We start from the raw sequence: 26,930 nt of genomic DNA, 5'->3' as shown, positions 1-26,930 counted from the left end.
TTAACCATCAGATGATTTTAAAACAAGTTCCTATTTTTTTAACGATGGTTAAAAAAACGATGGGGCCCACACACGATCGTTAGTCTGATGAAATTGGTCCATCAGTGTGTACGTGGCATGATAGCCATTATCTGATATATTCAGAATCCCTACATACAGAACTTTAATACTTCTGACTTTCTAACTTGCATGCTTGTTCTGGGTCAGGAACTGGGGGCCAGATTCACAGCGGAGATACGACGGCGTTTCTCCTGATACTCCGTCGTATCTCTGTTTCTATCTATGCGACTGATTCATAGAATCAGTTACGCATAGATATCCCTTAGATCCAACAGGTGTAATTGTTTTACACTGTCGGATCTTAAGATGCAATACCGCGGCCGCCGCTGGGGGGAGTTTGCGTCGTAAACCAGCGCCGGGTATGCAATTTAGTAGTTACGGCGATCCATGACGGTTTTTCGCGTTCGCTATGTCGCTGCTAGTCTAGTTTCCCGATGCAAAGTTAGTCGTCGTTTTAGGTGCCCTAACTTTAGTCAGCACACGTATGTGCTGTTTAAAGTATGGCCGTCGTTCCCGCGTCGAAATTTAAAAAATAACGTCGTTTGCGTAAGCCGTCCGGGAATACAGAATTAGACTACGCGCGTCGCCGTTCGAAAAAATGATGTCACGGCGCGCAAAGCACGGCGGGAGTTCGGAAACGCAGCATGCGCGGTAGGTCCGGCCCGGGAGCGCGCCTAATTTAAATGGCACACGCCCATTTAAATTGGCCCGCCTTGCGCCGGAGGCCGCCGGCGTAGGTTTTCATCGCAAGTGCTTGGTGAATCAGGCACTTGCGATGAAAAATTGCGGCGTGTAACGTATCTACGATACGTTACGCCGCCGCTCCCCTACGTGAATCTGGCCCAAAGCAACTATTGCTTGAGGTCATTGTAGGCATATTAGTGCACTAGCAAAAGAAACATTTAAGTACTGTCCAAGAATTTTATTTTTTATTTGCACTAACATACAATTTTTCAGGACAAGCTTTCGGGGTGTGTCCCCTTCTTCAATGTCGAGCAGAACTAATTCATAAAAGTTTTAGTAGAATGTAAAAAAAAAGACAATCCCTGGTGGAAAGTATCAGTGGCGGTGCGTCCATAAAAGGCGCATGGGCGCCGCTCCCTCTCTCCTGCCACCTCTCTATCACCATAGATAGATTCATGCATTGCATGAATCTATCCATGGTCGCCACTGCCACCCCCTATTCAGATGACCACCCCTTTTCAGGTGCCTGACCCCTTTTCGGGCATCGGGAGCCTGACTAAGGCTGGATTCACACCTATGCATTCTTAGTGCTTTTTGCATTTTGCAGATTGCACTACAGAAAATTTAACATGGTTTCCTATGAAACACGTTCTCTAGAGCAAATGTGCAAAATGCAAAAAGCACAAAAAATGCCATAGGTGTGAATCCAGCCTTAAGCTCGATTCACACCTATGCATGTTGCTTTTGAGCATTTCTGCGGTGCTTTTTGCGGTGCTTGCTGCCTTTTGCGACACACGTTTTTACCGTGATTTTACAGCGATTTGCGTTTTTTTTATAATTTTTTTTTTTTAGATAGCAATTAAATTTTTTTTACATTTCCTTTAACAACCAGCTCTAAACAGGTTTAAAAAAATTGCGGCAAAATCATGGTACTTGCGTTTTGGATGCGGGACCAGTGAATTCTATTACATGCAAAACGTTGCTTTTTGCGGGAAAAAAGTCCCGACCCTTTCCAAAAATGCAAAGGCACAAAAAAGCATTGATGTGAACATGTTCCATAGGAAAGCATGTTAAAAAATGTCCCTGCATTGCTGCAAAATGCATCAAAAAACGCATTAGTGTGAATGGAGCCTTACAGCGGCGGGATATATTTTGGCATGTGATTTTAGAGCCATAGGCCAAAAGGGTGAACAGCGGGCGCCATGCTGGGCGCTCACTGTTCACTCAGCGTTGTGTTAGAAAAGCGAATGAATATTCGCTTTTCTTACACTGAATCGCCTCTCAGCCAATCAGGTGCTCGGGCCTGTTACCTGTCACCTGATTGGCTGAAACGACATGTGATTGAACGCCGCCTATCTGGCTTTTTTTTTCAGTTTGTTTGCACCCCCCAAAAAATTTTGAGCACCAGCTGCCACTGGTAAGTATTAAAACCGGGCCAAAATTAAGGAATTAGTTTTTTCACTAAAAGTCAGCAGTTCTACCCCCGTATTGTTTCTCTACATGTTTTCAAATTTTAGAAAACATTTTTTTTTGGTCCTCAGCATTCAATGTATTTAATTTGCTGTTCTTAAATCATATAAATTACAAAATGACTTGTGCAATCATTTTATATATATATATATATATATATATATATATATATATATATATATATATATATATATATCAAATTTTCGGGGAAAGTGGGCATAGCCTTAAAATCATTCTGAGGAAATGAAAAAATACGCTGCAGATATTTTTCTCCAGAAAAAAAAAAAGTGAATAAAACCAATAAAATAAGACCTCAACTTACAAAGTAATGAAAAAAATGTCTCATAAGAGGAAACATTATATTTACAACTAGTTTTTCTTCAAATAGGTCAGTTTGACCCACTTATAGATGGTCAACATGGGCCCCCCAGAGAGGAAAATAATCCTTACTTAGCAACAATGGCTGGAGGTAGCTCACGAGCCAAGATGGGAAATAAATGAGACACTCGTGGAAAAGTTACCTTGAGCATAACATTTTATTAAAACATATATTAATGTCTTAGGGGTATTTCCTGTATTTCAAGATACACGGCCTCTATTTCATGTGCTTTTCTCGCTATCACTTTCATCTCACTCATTCCTTTTCTTCAGCATTAAGTTTCTATAATGCGATTAGCAGAATAAAATAAATAGGATATAAGGGCTGGTTTGTTCTTGTCTGAAAATGAGCTTCTGACATTGAAGACAAAAAAGTGACTTTGATTTATTTGCTGTGAATGGCACAAAAAGTATTAAGAGGTATTTATATCTTTCTTTTAGTTCTTGTATTTTTTTTTTTTTATTAAAGCCAATTTAAGCTTCAATTACTATTAATATTGGGCCGGATTCAGAGAGAATTTACGCCGACGTATCCATAGATACGCCGCGTAAATTCAAATCTGCGCCAGCGTATCTTCTTTCTGTATTCAGAAAGCTAGATACGCCGACATTAGCCTAAGATACGACTGGCATAAGTCTCTTACGCCGTCGTATCTTAGGGTGCATTCTCACGCTGGCCGCTAGGTGGCACTCCCGTAGTTTTCAGCGTAGAGTATGCAAATTACCTAGTTACGCCGATTTACAAACGTACGTGCGCCCGGCGGTAGTTTTTTACGTCGTTTGCGTAAGTCGTTTTCGTCGTAGCGTTGCTCCTGCTATTAGGAGGCGCAGCCAATGTTAAGTATGGACGTCGTTCCCGCTTCGAAATTTAAATTTTTTACGTCGTTTGCGTAAGTCATTCGCGAATACGGCTAGACGTAATTTACGTTTACGTCAAAACCAATACGTTGTTGCTCCGTACTTGGGAGCAATGCACACTGGGATATGTACACAGACAGCGCATGCGCCGTCCGTACAAAACGTCAATCACGCCAGGTCATCATATATCTACATAAAACACGACCCCCCTTCCACATTTGAATTACGCATGCTTACGCCGGCCCCATTTACGCTATGCCACCGCAACTTATGGAGCAAGTGCTTTGTGAATACTGCACTTGCTCCTGTAAGTTGCGTCGGCGTAGCGTAAATACAATACGCTGCGCCGCCGTAACTAGGCGCGCAGCTACGTGAATCTACCCCATTATTCTTTTGTTTTATTAATGATGATTATTATTATTACTACACTTTTATATATGGTCAACACAGAGGTGTTTATAGTTTTATTTTACTTAGTGTATTTTCTAATTGATTAAAGCTGATCTAAACTGTTATGCCGCGTACACACAACCGTTTTTAATGTCCTAGAAAAAACAAAGTTTTTCTCGACAGTATTTTTTGTCCAGCTGCCTTGCCTACACACAATCGCGGGGGAAAAAAATGCTCGAGCAAAGCGCGGTGACGTACAACACGTACGACAGCACTATAAAGGGGAAGTTCCATTCGGATGGCGCCACCCTTGGGGCTGCTTTTGCTGATTTCATGTTAGTAAAACTTTGGTGAGAGACGATTCGCGCTTTTCAGTCTTCGTGCTTTTCAGTCCGTTACAGTGTGACAAATATGCTATCTCCACTACAAACGCTAGTTTTACCAGAACGAGCGCTCCCGTCTCATAACTTACTTCTGAGCATGCGCATTTTTTCCCGTCGTTAAAGACTACACACGACCTTTTTCACGACGTGAAAAACAACGATGTGAAAAAAATGTAATGCCCATTTTTCACGTTGAGAAAAATGCTCTGGAGCCTACACACGAGTGTGTTTAATGGCCAAGTTAAAAAATTGCATTTTTCTCGTCATGAAAAACGGACGTGTGTACGCGGCATAACTGGAAAGTCCCGATGAAAGAGATGCCAGTCGCTGCTCCAGAGAGGCTCCAAAGATGTGTCACAAACCGGGGGGTCACAGGGAAGAAAGCCATCGCAATCCATGTGATTGCGGTGTTCAACTGCTTAACTTCCGGTTTAATTAAAACAAACAGTAATTGGAGTTTTTGACGAATTGGTGGTTGGACACAACACTGGAAGCCGAATAGAGTCCGGTGCAGGATACTACGAGAGGAAATTCTTACTCCACTCCGATTCTAGCCAACAAAATGGCAGTTTCCGAGGCGGCAGCAACTTTGTCCTCATTAGTCGCTGTGCTGTCAAAACAGCTCAGTCTTCCTGTACCGGACTCTATTCGGTTGTGGGTGTTGTGTCCAACCACCAATTCATCAAAATCTCTGATTATTAAGGTTTTAAATAAACCAGAAGTGACATGGTTGGAGTTTCTGATGGGTTGGAGATATTGACAGAACACTGGGTAGGATTGTTGGATGCCAGCGTGGAGCATAGCGTCAGAGATGGCGTGTGACGTCACCAGCAGGGTCAGAGGGGATAGGGAACACAATGCGTTTCAGAGCATGCGCAACATCCTCACCGGGCATGCAGGCTCCTTTTGCCATTACACACAGAGGACTATCCATCACATCTCCCTCCTGTGAGTTTATATTGCTACTTATTACCATGTCAAATAAATGCTACAGTTAGGCCCCGTACAGACGACCGAACATGTCTGCTGAAACTGGTCCGCGGACCAGTTTCAGCAGACATGTTCGGTCGTGTGTAGGCCAGAGCGTGCAGGATTCCAGCAAACATTTGCCTGCCGGGCCTTTTCCCAGCGGGCAAATATTTCTGGACTTGTTTTAAAACAGCCCGCTGGAATCCTGCCCGCTTGGACATGTTCGGTCGTCTGTACAGACCTACCGTACATGTCTGAGCGCCCGCCATCCCTCGAATGCGTCGAATGACTTTGACGCATGCGTGGAAGCATTTAACTGGCAGGGCCGCCCACGTCGCCGCGTCATCGTCGCGGCGACGGCGCGGACACGCCCCGCATATTGTTTACGCGCGGATTTCTGTACGATGGTTAGTACAGCCATCGTACAGAAATCCCTGGGCAGACATGTACGGTGAAAACGGTCCGGCGGACTGGTTTCATCATACATGTTTGCCCGTGTGTAGGCGGCCTTAGAGGTGCTTTTCATTTTCTCTTTTCATGCATCCTATACAGAGCTGACTTTGCTCCTAAAGAAAAGCTTCAGCCTTGAGTACTACAGTATAACTTCACAGACTTTCATTTGTTTCCCACTCCTTCCTTAATAGTTCCAGTAATTATCTCCTACTGATTCCACCTGGAGACTGCTGGACTTTATATCATTGCATTGATAATTACTTGGACTTGCTTTTATATAGCCTTTCTAGTGGTCTACCCAGAGTGCATGTTATATATGTTTATAAACTCTAACTGAATAACATGTACAGGGGGTCCCCGGGTTACGAACAAGATAGGGACTGCAGGTTTGTTCTTAAGTCTAATTTGTTTGTAAGTCAGAACAGTACCTTTTATTTTATTTTTGTATAATTATCGTATTATTTTTTAATATTGTTTTTCTTATTCTTTACTTTTTAATTATTTTTTTTATTTTATCAATTTAATTATTATTTCTTCGTATTTTTTTTTTTAACAATTTTTTTTCACTTAACTTTATTGCTATCACACAGGAGAAAACAATTCCCTGAGTGCTAGCAATTGGAGGTAACAGGTTCTCTTTATTGACCCTGTCACCTCCAAAACAGGAGTACTAGCACTGTGCTAGAACTCCTGTCACAGCAGAAATGGGAAGAGCACAGCTCACCTCTCTCACTGTGTATAACGGCGGAAGGGACAGGAGACAGACTCCGCGGCCGTGGGGAGGACAGAGCCAGGAGAGAGAGGTAGGTGGGGGGGGGGGAAGGGGAGGACGGATGGCAGCACGTGATTTCAGCGACTGTATACACAGGCATTTTCAGTACTGCCGGGCTGCTCATCTGATGGCACAGCAGGGAGATGGATGCGATCCGAGTCCAGGCAGGCCGGCCTGCGGTGCACCTCCGTGGGGCAGCGGCACAGGAAAGACCTGGAGGCCGCACTAGACTGGACAAGGCCGCGGCCATGACGGCAGTTTTAGCAGCCTGGCAGGCCACCGGACCATACCAGGCCTGTGGATGAGCAGGCAGGATGATGAGGGGGGCCCCTTAACCTCGCAGCCAGGCCAGAAACAGAGGAACGGCTCACTACAGCAAGGCGCACAGGCAGAGGAAGATGGCGTCGGCCGGCAGTGACGTCACTCGGGCCTCGTTCGTAAGTCGGGGATCTTCTTCTTCTTCTCCTCCTCCTCCTCCTTTCTTCTTTCTTCTTTCTTCTTCTTCCCTGGGAAAAAAATTCATACCAGCCCCACAGCATTATTATACCAGCGTAACGTCATTATTTTCTTGTTTATGAAAGGGAAAACCATACATTTTAAAGCACATTTGAAGAGTGTATTATATATAGATAAGACAGATATGAAAGCACATAGGGCTTTATATCTATAAACCCGAATTCCTGGTCAATCTTCAAGGGGGATCTCAGGAACTCAGAATGTGAGGGGGGACCACCTTCCACAAAAAGCCTAGTGTTGCTGTCACCGACCTCCTCTCAGGTGCACCATGCAGGGCTCAGTCAGTCAGCTCCAGCTTGGTGGCTCTAGTTTTATCCTATATAGTCTCCTCTCCACAGTCCACAGACATCTGACTTCTCCCATGACCCCCATCCCGGCGGTGCTCCCACTCTTGACTCCTCTCCAGACTCCCTCAGAGACTGCAGACATGATACAGGAGATGGTCAGAGGCTGCAGACATGATACAGGAGCTCAATGCAGCCTCATCAGTTGTGACCCGCCACCGTATGGACTGAGGCTTACCACAAAGTAATTTGATAACAGCGTTAATCAAATTGTTGCAGGATATTTCCAGAACATCGGATAATGGCTAAACATACGCCGGGTCACGCTCCCTTTAAGGAATCCACGATGGGGTGCAGCAGCATACAATAGCGAATAGCGTCCTCACACCATGTCACAGCCCAGTCAGTGTCTGAAGGAGGTTCACCTGACTGGGTTCTTTGCAAAGAACCCAGTCAGGTGAACCTCCTTCAGACACTGACTGGGCTGTGACATGGTGTGAGGACGCTATTCGCTATTGTATGCTGCTGCACCCCATCGTGGATTCCTTAAAGGGAGCGTGACCCGGCGTATGTTTAGCCATTATCCGATGTTCTGGAAATATCCTGCAACAATTTGATTAACGCTGTTATCAAATTACTTTGTGGTAAGCCTCAGTCCATACGGTGGCGGGTCACAACTGTTTCATCTTCACACTGGGTGCTGTTTGGATCGGAATTCAGTTTATGGACTTTATTATTGGACTCTTTGTTCACCATTTGTTTATTATTTATGCACTTTTTGAGTGCACACTCTTTCTGTGCCTCACTGTTAGAAGGCACAAAGGACTTCACTGTCTACATTAATCTAATATTGGTTGGCGCAATTTTTCTTTCTTTTTTATTTGTTTTGTGTTAGTTCACGCTATTGCAGCCTCCTCATTAATTCACTTAATTTACAATTGATTAGCGCAATTTTTCTTTTTCTGTCTCAGCCTCATCAGTGCCCATCAAATGCAGCCTCGCTGTGCCCATCAAATGCAGCCTCGCTGTGCCCATCAAATGCAGCCTCGCTGTGCGCATCAAATGCAGCCTCACTGTGCCCATCAAATGCAGCCTTACTGTGCCCATCAAATGCAGTCTCACTGTGCCCACGAATGCAGCCTCACAGTGACCATCATTGCAGCCCCTCCTGTGCCCCATGTCCCAGTCTGCAGTCCCTGTCTGTGGGAATGTGTGTTGTTGATGCTCGGTATGATACCTTACATGCCAGTAGGATATCCATGATCGCCATCAGCATGCAGGGTCTGTTCTCGTTTTGGATGGGGACAGTGCTCCTTCCAGAGAATCTGTTTGTTGTGAGATGGAGTGGTCCCTGGCCACCTGAACCTTCAGCCTTCCTCATTTTCTGCCCCCCAATCAGCCTGTCCTCTGGTCCTGGGGAAGTGAGAGCACTGGGTAGGAGCTGGAGAGAAGGGAGAGCGGAGAGCACTGGCAGGGTTGGAGAGCACATGGGTGGAGGGAGTGGAGATCACAGGGGTGGGGAGCGGAGAGCGCTGATGGGCTTGAGAGCACTGGGGGGAGCCAAAAAGAACAGGGGTGGAGAGCACGGGAGGCTGAGGGGGGGCTGGAGAGCACTAAGGGGGGATCTTGAGAGCACTGGTGGGGGGCAGAAAGAACAGTGGTGGAGAGCACAGGGGCTGGAGAACACTGGGGGGTACAAAGAGCAGGGGGGAGTGGAGATCACTGGGGAGTGGAGAGCAATGGGGGGAGCTTGAGAGCACCAGTGGGGGCCAGAAAAAACAGGGGTGGAAAGTACGGGGGGCTGGAGCGCACTATGGGGGGCAGAGAGCACTGGCAGGGTTAGAGAGCACATGGGTGGGGGCAAAATGCAGGGGGAGTGGAGAGTACAGGGGCGGGGAGCGGAGAGTGCTGGGGGAAGCGGAGAGTGCTGGGGGGGAGCTTGAGAGCACCGGAGGGGGAGCCAAAAAGAACAGGGATGGAGCGCACTGGGGGGCTGGAGAGCGATGGGTGGAGCTTGAGAGCACTGGGGGGGCCAGAAAGAACAGGGGTGGGGAGCACTGGGGGGAGGCAGGGGTTGAGAGCACTGGGGGGTGGGAAGAAAAGGGGTGAAGAGCACTGGGGGGGAACAGGGGTGGAGAGCACTGGGGGGTGGGGAGAACAGGGGTGGAGAGCACTGGGGGTGGGGAGAACAGGGTTGGAAAGCACTGGGGGGGGCAGGGGTGGAGAGCACTGGGGGGGGAGAACAGGGGTGGAGAGCACTGGGGGGAGAACAGAGGTGGAGAGCACTGGGGGGACAGGGGTGGAGAGCACTGGAGGGGGGAGAACAGGGGTGGAGAGCACTGGAGGGGGGAGAACAGGGGTGGAGAGCACTGGGGGGGAGAACAGGGGTGGAGAGCACTGGGGGAAGAACAGGGGTGGAGAGCACTTGGGGGGGAGAACAGGGGGGAGAGCACTGGGGGGGGGTGGAGGGCACTGGGAGGGACAGGGGTTGAGAGCACTAGGGGGGAGAACAGGGGTGGAGAGCACTGGAGTGAAAACAGGGGTGGAGAGCACAGGGGTGGAGAGCACCGGCGGGAGGGACAGGGGCTGAAATGACTGGGGGGAGAACAGGAGTGGAGAGCACTGGGGGGGACAGGGGTGGAGAGAACTGGGGGAGGAACAGGGGTGAAGAGCACTGGGGGGGGGAGAAAAGGAGTGGAGAGCACTGGGGGGGGAGAACAGGCGTAGAGAGCACTGGGGGGGGAGAACACAGGGATGGTGGCTGGAGAAGGACAGGAAGATCAGGGGGGGTCAGAAAGAACAGGGGTAGAGAGAACTGTGGGGGGGGGGCTGGAGAACTGTGGTGGGGGAGGAGAACACTGGGGGAGAGCTTCAATGAGAACCTGATAGGAGGAGAAACAGGGGGCTGCATATAGAGGAATTGAGCTGTCTATATTCCTCCATACAGCCACGGAATGCTTGATTCTCCTCCTCTCCCTCCTGCAAGCATTCAGCGGCTGTATGGAGGAATATAGACAGCTCAATTCCTCTATATGCAGCCACCCTGCCAAATCCAATCCTCCTATTAAGCACCACGGGCGGGCTGTAAGGCGGGCATGACATTTCCTGTGTATCATCACTGAGCTGGCTGGCCTGGCTGGGTCTGTGTTCGGCGATGACCCTGTAACACGGCACCCCCCCCCCTAGACCGGCTTGTGTGATAGGCTGAACACTGATTCTATCTACTATCACATGAGCCGGTCTAGGGGGGCGGGATCGCGTTACAGTGTCATCGCCGAACACAGACCCAGCCAGCAAGCTCCGTGATGATACACAGGAGAGAGGGGACATGGAGCACTACAGCCCCGCACCTGAAACCCGCCAAAGGACAGGCAGCCTACCGGGAAATCTCCTGATATCCCGGTAGGCCAGTCCGGCCCTGGAAACAGTACAGTTATATAACAATTCAAGATTTAAGGGTTGGGGGGACTTGCTCGTGAGAGTTTGCATTCTAAAAAGGGGGGAGTGATGCAAAATGTAGCAACTGTATGGGAATGAGAAGATGGAGAAAGTAAAAGATTCAGTTGTTTGCTTGTGACTAGCCTAAGGGAGACAAGCCTTAGGCCCCGTACACACGTCCGAGGACCTCGACAGGCAAAACTCATCGTTTTGCTCGTCGAGTTCTGTGTGAAGCCGCCGAGGATCTCGGCGAGCCAACTTTCCTCATTGAACAACGAGGAAATAGAGAACATGTTCTCTATTTTGCTTGACGAGGAACTCGTCGGCTTCCTCGGCCGAAAGTGTACAACGACCAGGTTTCTCGGCAGAATTCAGCTCCGATCGAGTTTCTGGCTGAATTCTGCCGAGAAACTCGGTCGTGTGTACGGGGCCTAAGGCCTTGTACACATGGTACAATTATTGGCCAACTGAGCATCTGATTTTTGTCAAAAGGGCCTGTGCCAGGATCTTGTCTTGCATACTAACAGTACACAATTGTGGTGCCACAAACACGAATGTAGTGACGAGTGCCACCCTTTGGGCCCCTTCTGCTAATTTTGTGTTTGATGAGCATTGATTCCAAGCATGCGTGTTGTGCTTTCGACTTGTGTGTGACGGATTTGAGTACTGACCATACAAATTAACTGGCCTGTCATCCAACATTTGTTGGCTGAAAGTCGGACAACAATTGTCAAAAGGAACGGTAAGATTTTAGGACAACATTCTGTCAACAGACAATCATCTGCCAACAATTGTACTGTGTGTACGAGGCTTTGGCTGGGTTCACACCTATGCAGTTTAAGTGCTTTTTGCATTTTGCAGATTTGCACTACAGTCCATTTAACATGATTTCCTATGGAACATGTTCTGTAGTGCAAATCTGCAAAATCCTAAAAGCACTAAAAATGCATAGGTGTGAATCCAGCCTAAAGGGTGGATAACCCAAAGGATAGCTGGACAGGTTGTGGTAAGGAGTTCCAGAGGATGGGAGAGGTACTAGTGAAGTCCTGAATTCTCAGGGATCGCCTAAAGGTGGACTGAGTAGGAGATAGAGGGGCAACTCATATTAGGAAGTTCCAGAGGATAGGAGAGGCTCTAGAGAAGTCCTGGGGGAAAACATGGATGGAGGTGATGAGGGAACTACAAATCAGGACATTTAGGGCCAGATTATCGCAGGAGCGCGTAACTTTGTGCGGGCGTAACATATCTGATTTACGTTACGTCTCCGCAACTTAGACGGGCAAGTGCAGTATTCTCAAAGCACTTGCTCCGTAAGTTGCGGCGGCGTAGCGTAAATCGGCCGGCGTAAGCCCGCCTAATTCAAATGTGGGACAGGGGGGCGTGTTTTATGTTAATGTTCTGTGACCCGACGTGATTGACGTTTTTCACGAACGGCGCATGCGTGGTCTGTGGAAATCTCCCAGTGTGCATTGCTCCTAATACGCCGCAAGGACGTATTGGTTTTGACGTGAATGTAAATTACGTCCAGCCCCATTCACGGACGAGTTACGCAAACAGCGCAAAATTTTCAAATTTTGTTGTGGGAACGACGCCCATACTTAACATTGGTACGCCGCACTTACGCCACCATATAGCAGGGGTAACTTTACGCCGGGAAAAGCCTAACGTAAACGGCGTAACTGTACTGCGGAGGCCGGGTGTACGTTCGCGAATTTGCGTATCTAGCTGATTTACATATTTTGACGCGTAAATCAGCATACACGCCCCTAGCGGCCAGCGTAAATATGCAAGAGAGATACGTAAGAGACTTGCGCCTGTCGGATCTAAGGGAAATCAATTCTTAACTGATTCTAAGAATCAGGCGCATAGATACGACGGCGCAACTCAGAGATACGACGGCGTATCTGGAGATACGCCGTCGTATCTCTTTTGAGAATCTGGCCCTCAGTTGCTAAAGCACCTTGGGGGTTGATTTTTTAAAACTGAAGAGTGCAAAACCTGGTGCAACTGTGCATGGTAGCCAATCAGCTTCTAACTTCAGCTTGTTCAAGCTTTGATGGAAAAAAAAATGGAAGCTGATTGATTTCTATGCAGGAATGGAGCAGATTTTGCACTCTCCAGATTTAGTAAATCAAACCCACTGTGTCAAACTATTACCATGGTTCATCTTTTCTTTTTCAATATTTTGTATTCCAAACAAGGCTTAATTTACAAAGAACTAAACATTCATGAAATATTGATAAACCATCTGTGGCTGTGTGTCTAGATGACAATAAAATAGTATATGTACTGTACATTTGTTTAACCACTTCAGCCCCTGAAGTTTTTACCTCCCTTAATGACCAAGCCATTTTTTGCAATACCGCACTGCGTTGCTTTAACTGTGACGTTGTACCCAAACAAAATTCATGTCCCTTTTTCCCCACAAATAGAGCTTTCTTTTGGTGGTATTTGATCACCTCTACTGTCTTTATTTTTTCTGCTATGAACAATAAAATGACTGACAATTTTGAAAAAAAAAATACGTTCTGCTATAATACATATCCCAATTAAAAAAAAAAAAACAATTATCCATCAGTTTAGGCCAATATGTATTCTGCTATATATTTTTGATTAAAAAAAATCCCAATTAGCATATATTAATTGGTTTGCACAAAAGTTCTAGCCTTAGATTTAGAGACTTTTGATTTTTTTTATTGTTTTTACTGGTAATGGCGGCGATCTGCGATTTTTAGCAGTACTGCAACATTGCGACTGACCCTAAGTGACACTTTTTGGGGACCAGTGACACCAATACAGTGATCAGTGCTATAAAAATGCACTGATCAATGTATAAATGCAACTGGCAGGGAAATGGTTAACACTAGAGGCGATCAAAGGGTTAGGTGTGCTCCCTAAGTGTGTGTTCTAACTGTGTGGGGGATGGGCTCACTGGGACAACAGAGATCACTGTTTCTGATCACTAGGAACAGCAGACCTCAGTGCTGTCTCCTGTCAGAATGGAGGTCCTGCCTTGTTTACATAGACAGATCCCCCTTCTGTCTCTCTGTGGAGCGATCGTGGGTGGCTGGCGGACATTGGCCCGGATTCACAAAGCACTTGCGCCGACGTATCTCGAGATACGCCGAGTAAGTGCAAATATGCGCCGTCGTATCTGTGCGCCGTGCCCACAAAACTAAGATACGCTTCATCCGACCGACGTAACTTGCCTATGCGGCGTAGAGTGGGCGCATATTTACGCTGGACGTATTTGGCACTCCTATTGATTTTCTATTCACATATGCAAATGAGGGAGATACGCCAATTCACGAACGTACGTACGTACGTACGTACGTACGTACGTACGTCCGTCCGACGCAGTGCGCCTAAAGTCATACTTCCGGCGTAACGTTATGCCCCATAAAGGAGGTGTAACTCAGCAGCATCCATGCAAAGGGCTGCACCAGGGAACACAAGCCGGCGTATTTTACGTAGTCTACGTAGGACGTGAATATAGCTGGGCGTAGGTTACGTTCACACCGTAGGCAGTGATCCGACATATCTTAGGCAGTTGTTCCGACGTGATTGTGAGCATGCGCACTGAGATGCGCCCACGGGACGGCGCATGCGCAGTTGGCGATACGTATCTGTCTGGTGCTCGGCCCATCATTTGCATGGGGTCATGCCTCATTAGCATGGCTCACGCCCACTTCCACTTAGGCCAACTTACGCCTCAGAAACCCAGCGCAGATTTGGGAGGAAGTGCTTTGTGAATTCAGTGCTTACCTCTCTGCGCTGCATCGGCGTAGCGTAAAGGAGATATGCTACGGCAGCATAAATATGTGCCAGTGTCTGTGAATCCGGGCCATTGAGTCTACCTGACTTGTGCTCCCCCGGTGTGCACGCGCCCACATTATCTCATGCACTAAGTAATGTGCAGGTAAGTCACTTTGAGCAGCCGGCCCGCCCTGCCGCAGTATGTGGGCGGTCCAGAAGTGGTTAAAGATTTTTTTACATATATGCCCATTTTGGAACAAAAAAATACTCTATCTGCACTTATTTCATGGTCATTCGATTGATTCATATCTTGTATTCTGCCATAAAATTATAAAGTAAACAGTAAGGCGCTATACTGCCATGCTGTTTAATTGGTGCTTATTTGGCTAGGCCATTTTGGTCAACCGATGGACACTTATGTATTTATGGTTGTACATCTTATGTTCTATTTTATTGTGTGGCTTTTTTGGTAACTGCTGTTAATGAATACAAAATCTGAAAAAATAGTGTCTCTTAGGCCTTGTACACACGGGCAAACATGTCCGCTGAAACATGTCCGCCGTACCGTTTTCAGCGGACATGCCCGCCCGGAGATTTCTGTATGATGGCTGTACACACCATCATACAGAAATGAGAGACAATCCGCGCGGACAGACAGCGCAGTGACGTGTTCGCGCCGTCGCCGCGACGATGACGCGGTGACGTGCGCGACGCTGAAAGGTCAATGCTTCCACGCATGCGCCAAAGTCATTCGACGCATGCGAGGGATGGCGGCCGCTCGGACATGTACGGTAAGACTGTACAGACGACCGAACATGTCCGACGGACAGGATTCCAGCGGGCATGTTTCTAAGCAAGTTTAGAAACATTTGTCTGCTCGAAAACGGTCTGACGGGGCAAATGTACGCTGGAATCCTGTCCGATCGGCCGTACACACGACCGAACATGTGTGCTGAAACTGGTCCGCGGACCAGTTTCAGCAGACATGTTCGGTCGTGTGTACGGGGCCTAAAGAGAAGGTTTAACATGGAATCAATTTGTTGGCATGTTTGGCTCACTGTACACAGGTTATTAACACAAATAGTTAGTAAATCAGTATTTTTATAAAGCAGTTTTTACCCCGCAGGTTCTTTCAATAACAGCATTTCCTGATTCAGGTAGACAACGCCAAGCCATGACTTTCCATTAGCAGCAGTACAACGGCTTGATGTTGGTTTGTATTTCAGATAAGTAGCTAAATGGCCAACTAAAGGTACACATGGCAAACTGACAACACTGCTACTATTTATGAGGCAGTGGCTTGATGTTGTCAATCTGGAAGTGCTGTTACTGGCAGGATTTCCAAGTTTTTCCTGATTTTAGGACAGGTGGGGGAGGACGATTGCATTGAGGACTTGCCTGAAGCATATGCGATCTGGATCTAAAATGGTTCTGTGATATTAGGTTGTATCTATGCTATAAAATCATTGGGCCATATTCACAGACAGCGGTGTATGTTTGAGTGGGTGTAGCGCATCTCATATGCGCTACGCCGACGTAACATAGAGAGGCAAGAGCAGTATTCACAAAGCACTTGCTCCCTAAGTTACGGTGGCGTAGCGTAAATGGGCCGGCGTAAGCCCGCCTAATTTAAATTAGGAAGGTAGTGCGCGTGTTGTATTAAAATTAACCGTGACCCCATGTAAATGAATGGCCGAACGAACGGCACATGCGTGCGCATGCTCAGAATCACGTCACATATACCCCCTAAGATACAACGGCTCGGGGGCGCATGCGCGGCGCGATGCTGACCGGTCTAGCCTGAGCTACACTCCACGAGACCCGGGCCTTCTAGGCGGATTTCCCAGGGCTATTTAACACCTTCATCTGCGTTTTTACTCAGCACCCCTGCGGGAACATCTAGTGCATGCCATCTGCTAGGAAGAAACGAAATCAGTGCTCCGGACACAATCTAACAAACTTTCTCCTCACAATGGAACAGAGACAGAGGAAGGAGTCCCAAGATGGCGCCGGCCAGCACATGTGGACACAGCCCTGCACGGACAAGCATCCAGATAAATCTGTCCCCACACAGCCCCACAACAGTGAGTACAACCCACAGCTAACTAAAGCGGACCTGGATGAGAGCCTGACTGCTATTTTTAATAAATTAGTGGACAAAATTGAACATGAAGTTCACAAATCCACTGCGGCTCTGTCCCATGAGATTGCCAGCATTGGCAGTCGCACAGACCTTCTAGAAACTAAACATGATGAGCTATCTCTGGCTCACAACGACCTCAGGAAAGACTTTGAGAACCTAGCAGACAACTTTGCCTATATGCAAGCACAAGTCGAGGACCTTGACAACAGAAACCGCCGCCATAATATCAGGCTGCGCGGTGTCCCAGAGACAGTCACTGATTTAATGCCAGCAGTATTGAAGTTTTTCCAAAACCTTTTACCAGACAAGCCCCCCTCTGCTTTTATCTGTGACAGAATTCACAGAGCATTGCGGCCCAAACCTCCTCCGGAGGGTCCCCCAAGGGACATAGTGATGTGTATGAGGGACTTTCTGATCAAAGAAGATATCATGCGTGCTGCCAGAAATTCTAATAATCTGAGCATTGATGGCAAAAGAATCCAGATATACCCGGATATATCGCCAGCGACCCTGGACAGGAGGCGCAGGATGAGAGAAGTCACTGCTGTGCTACAAGCTGCTAGAATCAGGTACCGTTGGGGCTTCCCCTTTAAGCTTACGATCCCACACAATGGGTCCACACATACCGTCTACAATGCCATTGAAGGAAAGGAATTATTGGCAAAATTGGGCTTGATAACCCAGGATCCTCCTGTACGTCCCCCTGCTACACCCAGGCCTTCCCCTATTTGGTCAACCCCATCTACCAGACGCAACCAGAGAGACCAAAGGAGACTGTTCTAATCTTCTCAATCGTTATCGGTTTTGACCCTGGGGGTCCATCCTACTGTGAATAGTGGAATCGTTCTAAACTTAATACTATTCTTTATATCTCTTAACCTCCCTGGCGGTATGATTCTGTCAGAAAAAACATGCTAAAAGCGGTACCATTATTTGCAAGGAAATTTGGCGTTTTATATTGTAGGTCTGTAATTTTTAGAAATAACTCACTTAAATCTGACCAAACAAGCTTCTAATAGGCATCCCGGGTATGACATTTTTTTAAAAACAAAATTATAAATTATAATATAATAAATAATTATAAATAATTATAACAAATAATAATATAATTATAATAAAAATTATTCAATAATGTAATCAAATCAAAATCACTGAAATTTGCTCAGTTGCAGAATTGTTGCTGTCATTATTTTTTTTTTTTTATGACGAATTTCCCCACAAATCGCTATCGCACAATTCTGCAAGTGATTATAATTTATTATCGCTGTTTTTTAGCTGATCTAAAACTATTTTTGACATAAAGGGACACTTTTGGTTGCTATGGACAATCTACAGTTTGCAGGGAGAAAGAAACGTTTTTATTATATAAAATGACATGCATGACACAGGACAGACCACTAGGGACAGGGGGGGTGTGTTTTTTTTACATACAGTACTGTAATCTATAAGATTACAGTATACTGTATGTAAGGTGTTTGTTTACTTTTTTGAATTTGGCGCCGTTCTCCGTCCCCGTGCGTCGTAACGTCGCAGGGAACGGAGATCGGCGTCACACGGAGGCACTGTGTGAATCGAGCGAGGTCCTGCTCGCTCACACAGCGCGGTGGCATCGCTGGATCCAGGGACAAGGTAAGTAACTTGTGCCTGTGGATCTAGCGAGGCAAGCCCGTGGCTGACACGGGGTTACCGATCGTAGCAGGAAAATCTAACCCCGTGTCAGACACGGGAAGACCGCCAGGGAGGTTAAAAGATGCCCCGATTTTTATTTTTATTTTTTATTTTAGTATTTTTGTGATTTTTTTCTCCTTCTCGGCTACATCTCTTCAGTGAGTGACATTAGCACAAGATCATCAGTATGCCCATCAGACACTCGCCTTGCTTGTGCTATGTAGCGCTGAGTACTGACTGCTTGGCAGAATTGAACCCTCATAGTAGCAGATTTGTACCCACTCTATTGGTATGCAGGCAGACCACTTCATCCCATTGCATACTACTGAGAAACTACAAACTCCATGTTGCTCCCTGAGTACACATGCTTATTTCTGCCTTGCTTGATCCTGTTATGCTCATCCTGGTTTGACATTCGCACATATCAATACAGATGTATTGGGATGGGGGCTCCCACCCGAAGTTATCTTTTTCAAGTTTGTTTTTCCCTCACGTTATACTTTTTTTTTTTTATGTTGAACTCCTTCCAGTTCATTGTCAATTTATACTGGTTTCTTAATGCACTACGCGTTTATTATTCTCAAATTCAAGATGCCTAGAACATCCGTCGTCGCTAGATTGCCCTCACTTCCACAATCGTTCTCGACTGCTACTCCGTCCACGGATGGAGCGGCACCCGAGCATTTTGTGGTCCAGGGACAATTTGGTCCCATCTTATACAACTAATTGTTGTGAATTGTTTGACAGGGTACCTCCTGTCCCCAAAACATTTTCTACTATGCTGATAGCTCTGTGGTATATGTTGTTGGCCTCTACGACCCTCTTTACATTGGATAAGCTTACTTGGAGACAGTCATGTAGTTTTTTTGTTCACACTATACTCATGCATTGTACATATGATGATCTCATTGCCTTATACAGTCTAAGTGTATATGAACCACTCACTTCATACAGCTATACCCAAACCCTCGGAGATAGTTATTACATTCACAAGATATTGGTGTTACAAAATATAACTCTGTGGTACGCCTCCCTTACAAAACTCACTCAGAAGATAGCAACTCTATTATTTAGCTATGGGTTTTAGAATAATTTCCCACAACACGCAGGGATTCAACTCACCTCATAAACGTAAAAAAGCATTTCAACATTACAAAAGAATTGGCGCAGATATTATTCTGCTCCAAGAGACACATTTCGCCGCCGCGAACCATCCCACTTATTTCCACAGAACATATAGCCAACATCATTACACCACTTATACTAACAAAACACGTGGAGTCGCAATTTTTATTCGAAACTCAATCATCTTTGATATCCAACACATATATAAAGACCCCGATAGCCGATTTATAATCTTAAAGGGAACTATCAATAACAAAGGTATTACAATAGCATCTATTTACGCTCCAAACGAATCCCAAACAACATTCTTCTCGAATTTTTTTAATATTCTTGATAGATATCATTCCCCACACTTGATCCTAGGTGGAGATTTTAACCTAACTGCACACCCAGCCTTAGACAGAAGTAACATTTCACCCCATTCTAAATCATTTTCTAAAACTATTAATAAACTCATCAACAAAAACCTACTAATAGACACATGGAGGGCTCATAATGTGGGAATCAAGGCTTTCTCACATTACTCGCACCCACGCGATTGCTATGCCAGATTGGACTACATTTTTTGCACCCCTGTTTTACTAGCCAATTCATCCCAAGCCCATATACATCCTTGCCCATGGTCTGATCATGACATCATATCATTTGACACATCTCACATAGGCCTTGCCCCTTCAACATTTAACTGGAGACTAAATGATGCCCTACTAACGGACCCGGTAAATAGAGACTCGATAGCATCACATATAGACAATTATTTCGAAGAAAACATTAATGAAATTACACCCCCCACATCTATTTGGGTAGCCCATAAGGCAGTTCTTAGGGGCCATATCATTAAAATGGCCGCAGCAAAAAATAGAGAAAGAATCGCGGAAATTAGGAGTCTGACAAATGACCTGAATCAACTATATCACAAATTACAACACTCAACTACATTAGAAATCACTCATCAGATCCAATCTAAACGTAAATCTCTCGATCTTATACTATCAGCTAACACTGAAAGATCTTTGAGATTTTCGAAAGCCAAATTTTTATTGCACAGCAACTCTCCATCGGCAATGTTTGCCAGAAAATTGAACCAAGACATTAACCCCACTCACATCTATAAACTTCGTGACAACCAAGGCAACATGGTAACACATCCCAAAGGTGTACTTAATATCTTTACTAACTTCTACAAAAAACTGCTGTCAGACCCAGGCACGAACCCAAACATACACGCTAACTCATGGTTAAATGATATTAGACTACCATCCCTTGATCCAAACCAAACTGAATCCTTAAACAGACCCTGTACTATAGAGGAGATTGCCCAGGTAATTAAGTCTCTTAAAACCTCAACGGCCCCAGGCCCAGACGGTTTTACTACCACCTACTACAAAAAATTCTCCCCCCGATTGGCCCCAAATCTTATGAAACTCTTTAATCACATCCTAGAAGGCAACCAATTCCCAGAAGAGATGCTGTTGGCAAATCTCTCCCTGATCCCTAAACCTGATAAAGACCACACACTCCCCCAAAATTTTCGCCCCATTTCAGTATTAAACAATGATCTCAAGATTTTTGGTAGAATTCTTGCTGACAGACTTGCCTCCGTTATCTCCCCATTAATTCACCTTGACCAATCAGGATTCATACCAGGGAGACAAATAGTAGACAACATTAGGCTAGTGACTAACATCATCCAAGACACTAATTTGAACTCCAAACAGGCCTGCCTTTTAAGCCTTGATATTCACAAGGCTTTTGACAGCGTAAGCTGGTCCTATTTAAATAACCTTCTCCCTAAATTTGGTATCACAGGAAACTTCCTACAGGGTTTTAATGCCCTTTATCATGCCCCACAGACTCGGATCAAAATCCCGGGATATAACTCGGAATTTTTCCCCTTGGGCAGAGGAACCAGGCAGGGTTGCCCCTTATCCCCTCTCCTCTTCGCGCTAGCCATTGAACCCCTCGCTCAAGCCATTAGACATAACACCGACATAAGGGGGTATCCTGGGAAAGACTCAGAGTTTAAGATCAGTTTATATGCAGATGATGCACTAGTATTCCTCACAGAACCCCTCCTCTCTATCCCTGTGCTGTTAAATACCCTAAATACATTTTATGCTGTTTCGGGCCTTAAAATTAATCCTGCCAAGTGCTCAGCCCTCTCCCTAAACCTACCTCCTAACCTACTGGCTAGTTTAAGCAGTAATTTCCCATTCATTTGGTGCAATGACTCCTTGTCATTGCACCAAATGAAACTACCCCCCTATCATTGCACGTATTAATCACCTTATGAACTCTTGGTCCTCCCACCACATTTCTTTTCTGGGTAGAGTCTGTGCTGTCAAAATGAGCATAATTCCTAAACTTTTGTATTACTTTCGCTCTCTCCCCATTTTAGTCCCCAAAACCAAGATTGAGGGCATTCAAAGATCAATCAACAAATTTATCTGGGAGGGTAAAAAACCCAGATACAGCTACGCACTCTTACACAGACCCCAATCAAAAGGTGGCCTGGGTCTACCTAACCTCTGGCATTACTACCTAGCCACAAAACTTTCCCAAATATCACAATGGTTCTCCCCCATGCTAAACATTCCCTGGAAGAGGTTTGAAACCACCTCTATCCTTCCGTACCACCTTCAGGGCATACTTTGGTCTCAGGGTGTTCTCTATAGAAAACTATCCAAAATTAATCTAGTAGTGGCACATCTCTTTCAACTTTGGGCGAAGATCAATAACAGCTACCTCCTCTCCTCCCATATTTCCCCCCTTACTTCATTCTTAGGTGACACTAGACTCAATATGGCATTCACCAACAAAAGTCACTTCTCACTATGGATAGATAATAACCTAACTACTCTTTCCTCACTACAATCTAAATGGGAATTTAAAAGTTTTGAAAGTATTCAGAGAGACCACAACCTCCCATACTCGGAGATAGAAAACTACAGACTTATAAAGTCTTTTTATGCAGAACATTTCTCACTGTCCATCCACCCTACCAAAACTTTGTTTGAGAGGATTTGCCTCACCTCCTCACGGGACAGAGGGATGATCTCTCTTCTATATAGCTATCTCAATAACTTTAACCTGGAGGAAAAATCCTCTCAGATGCTACATTGGGAAACGGAACTAGGCGTCACAATCCCCTCGGAAACTTGGTACTCCATGGTAGAAAATCTCCGTAAGTGCAATAAGGCTATCTCCTTTAGAGAAACTCCAATTAAAATATTCTCCAGGTGGTACCTCACACCCTATAAACTGCATTCCTTTTATGCAACTGTCTCCCCAAACTGCTTCAGAGGTTGCCATGAACAGGGCACTATGCTACACACCTTCTGGAGCTGCCCACTCCTCACGCAAATCTGGAAAACAGCAGCAACAAAATTTGAAGAGACATCGGGCTATAAAATCCCCTTCACCCCTCAAATCTACATTCTATATGCTGGTATCCCTGATATTCCCACACCATTCGTCAGATTACTACATTCACTGTGTAGCTCGGTACAGTGGATGATTGCACTAAACTGGAGATCCAATAACACATCTTGGCAACAGGTACTAGATAGGATGGAGTCTCTTAAGCTTACGGAAATAGTTTTTCACACCCTTAATGATAGCATGCATCTATATAACTCCAAATGGTCCAGTTGGTCCTCTGCTCGGTGACCCCTATAAGATAAACTATACTGTGCCATGGTAGAATACATTGATTTCTGTCCGCCTTATATGTGAGTTATAAGATCATCACACAATGCTGTATTTGTTTGATTTTTGTTGATACTTTATTGAACACTGTACTGTCCATAAATTTCTTGAATTATATATACTTATCCACATCTATACTTAAAATAAACTTTGGTAAACAAAAAAAGATACAACGGCTCAATGCGTACGACGTGAACGTAACCTACGCCCAGCCCCATTCACGTACGACTTACGTAAACTACGTAAAATATGACGGCTGTTCCGACGTCCATTACCTAACATGACTTACCCCTGCTTTAGGTGGGATAACTTTACGCCGGACGTACGCCTTACGTAAACGGTGTAGCTTACTGCGACGGGCGCAAGTTAGTTCGTGAATCGGCGTATCTAGGTCATTTACATATTCGACTCGTAAATCAATGGAAGCGCCCCTAGCGGCCAGCGTAAATATGCACCCAAGATACGACGGCGTAGGAGACTTACGTCGGTCGGATGGAGCCAGAATTCAGGCCTATCTGGTTTCAAGAATACGGCGCATAGATACGACGGCGCATCCGTGGACTTACGCGGCTTATAAGAAGATACGTCGGCGTAAGTCCTACCTGAATCTGGCCCATTATTTTTTGGATCTATGATGGAAATTAGACCTACAAATACACTATGTTGTCAGAAGTATTAGGAATAAAAGTGATCAAATTTTTTATGACATTTTTTTAAATGTCAAACAAAAAAAGTAAAATTAACAATAACAAAAATTAAATTAAATTTAAAGCGCCCCTGTGCGGTGTGCTCGCACATATGAAAACAGCGGTCAAACCACACATGTGAGGTATCGCCGCAAACGTTAGAGCGATATAAATTATTTTAGCCCTAGACATCCTCTGTAACTTTAAAACATGTAACCAGTAAAAAAAAGTGTTGCCTATGGGGTTTTTAAAGTACCGAAGTTTGGCGCCATTCCGCGAGCGTGTGAAATTTTTAAGCGTGACATGTTAGGTATCTATTTACTCAGCGTAAAGTCATCTTTCACATTATGCAAAAAAATTGGACTAACTTTACTGTTTTTTTTTAAGCATTTCCCAAAAAAACATTTGAAAAATTGCTGCGCAAATACCATGCAAGATAAAAAGTTGCAACGATCATTGTATTCTCTAGCTCTCTGCTAAAAAAAACACATATAATGTTTGGGGGTTCTATGTAATTTTCTAGCAAACAAATTATGATTTTTACATGTAGGAGCAAAACATCCGAATTTGCCTGGGTGGCAAGTGGTTAAAAAGAAGCCTCGAGCTGTCTTCTCCCTATGCTGTCTTCTCCCCATGTTGTCTTCTCCCTGAGCTGTCTTTTCCTCGAGTTGTCTTCTTCCTGAGCTGTCTTCTCCCCATGTTGTCTTCTCCCTGACCCTGAGTGATCTTCTCCCTATGCTGTCTTCTCCCTGAGCTGTCTTCTCCCTGAGCTGTCTTCTCCCTGAGCTGTCTTCTCCCCATGCTGTCTTCTTCCTGAGCTGTCTTCTCCCCATGTTGTCTTCTTCCTGAGCTGTCTTCTCCCCATGTTGTCTTCTCCCTATGCTGTCTTCTCCCTATGCTGTCTTCTCCCCGAGCTGTCTTCTCCCCATGTTGTCTTCTCCCTGAGCTGTCTTCTCCCTGAGCTGTCTTCTCCCTGAGCTGTCTTCTCCCCATGCTGTCTTCTTCCTGAGCTGTCTTCTCCCCATGTTGTCTTCTTCCTGAGCTGTCTTCTCCCCATGTTGTCTTCTCCCTATGCTGTCTTCTCCCTATGCTGTCTTCTCCCCGAGCTGTCTTCTCCCCATGTTGTCTTCTCCCTGAGCTGTCTTCTCCCTGAGCTGTCTTCTCCCTATGCTGTCTTCTCCCCGAGCTGTATTTTCCCTGAGATGTCTTCTCCCCATGTTGTCTTCTCCCTGAGCGGTCTTCTCCCCATGTTGTCTTCTACCTAAGCTTTCTTCTCCCTATGCTGTCTTCTCCCGAGCTGTCTTCTCCCTGAGCCGTCTTCTCCCAATGTTGTCTTCTGCCTGAGCTTTCTTCTCCCCGAGCTGTCTTCTCCCCATGTTGTCTTCTCCCTATGCTGTCTTCTCCCCATGTTGTCTTCTCCCTGAGCTTTTCTTCTCCCATGTTGTCTTCTCCCTGAGCTTTCTTCTCCCCATGTCATCTTCTCCCCGAGCTGTCTTCTCCCTATGCTGTCTTATTTTCGTGCTGTCTTCTCCCTGAGCTGTCTTCTCCCAATGTTATCTTCTCCCCGAGCTGTCTTCCTCCTATGCTGTCTTCTTCCCGAGGTGTCTTCTTCCTGAGCTGTCTTCTTCCTATGCTGTCTTCTTCCCGAGCCGTCTTCTTCCTGTGCTGTCTTCTTCCTATGCTGTCTTCTCCCAATGTTGTCTTGTCCCCGAGCTGTCTTCTTCTTATGCTGTCTTCTTCCCAAGCTGTCTTCTTCCCGAGCTGTCTTCTCCCTAAACTGTCTTCTCCCTGAGCTGTCTTCTCCCTATGCTGTCTTCTTCCCGTGTTGTCTTCTCCCCAATGTGTCTTCTCCCCGCGCTGTTAACTGAGCCCACATCACTGAAATCACAGCAGCCATATTTTTATTCTGTTCTGTTGTCAGGAAGAGTTGAACCGTCATATCTTTAGCAGGATTTTACCCTTGGGGAGTATCTCACCAAAACTGAAATTCCTAATGCTGGGGATGCCTAAAATCTGACTTGTATCTTTTATGTTTAAATATTTTTTATTGAAAAGGTTTGCAAGGTATACAGAAAGGTATCATAAGTCCAGAGCAAAATAAAACAGTAAATAGCCGTATCCATAATAATATCAGTTGGAAATCACAGGCAAATCTAACCATAATGACAGAAATTCTCGTCCCACCTTCCTCCCGAGCCCCAAAAGGGAACACACTGCCCTGGGAGTGGGCGGCCTAGAATCCTCCCAAATTAACAATTGGCCCATATAGAGCAACATAACTAAGGATAGGCCTGTCATATTGAGCAGAGCTCCGGACTAGGACAAGCTCGAGAAGGACTTAAGGGTCTACAAAACATAGGGGTCATAGGAGATTGGTATGACCAAAAAAAAAAAACTTTCGATGACCTTAAATAAAGCATCATAAACCCTTATTGCAAAAGAAAAAAAAATCAAAACCGTATGCAATTAAAAGATTAAACCTGAATGGACCCTCTCGGGCCTGAACTGCAACGTTATTCAAATTGTAGAGACTAGTACGGTAGAGAAGAGGGAAGAAATAGAGAAAGATAGAGGGAAACAGAACAGAGAGGAAAAGACAGAAGATCAAGAAACAAGAGACACACAAAGGGCCTAGCAAACCGCAAATTTCAAGAGCATAAGAAAGGAATCAGAGGAGGACTCCAACATACGTTGCCCAAGGTTCCCAGATAAGCTTGAAGCTCTCAACTGAGTCAAGAATTACTGTACGTTGGAAATCCTCTCGTTGGACATCATCCACAAGATTTTTCTCTTAGCCATTAAAATAGAGACCGACGGGGATTTCCAAGCCTTGGTGATAGTCATCTTTGCCCCTAATAAAATAAAAAATATCAGCGCCTGTGTACTTTTGGGGATTTTGGGGATAGGGCTGTTAAGTAAGGCAATTGCAGGATCATAAGCAACCCCTATTCCCGTGACTTTTCTAATAAGGTGGAAGATTTTGTGCCAGAAGGATCGGATCCTAGGGCATTCCCACAGTATGTGAAGGAATGATCCAGAAAGTCCACAACCCCTAAAACACAGAGGGGAGGATTGCGGGTAAAATTTGGCAATACGGGTGGGAACTAAGGGCGAAATCCTCAGCCAGCAGGCGTAACGTAATTTTTCCTATTTAAGTTACACCGCCGCAAAATTTCTACCTAAGTGCCC

This window comes from Rana temporaria, chromosome 5 (genome assembly GCF_905171775.1).
Source record: "Rana temporaria chromosome 5, aRanTem1.1, whole genome shotgun sequence".
Lineage (NCBI taxonomy): Eukaryota > Metazoa > Chordata > Amphibia > Anura > Ranidae > Rana > Rana temporaria.
This window is presented reverse-complemented; position numbering follows the sequence as displayed.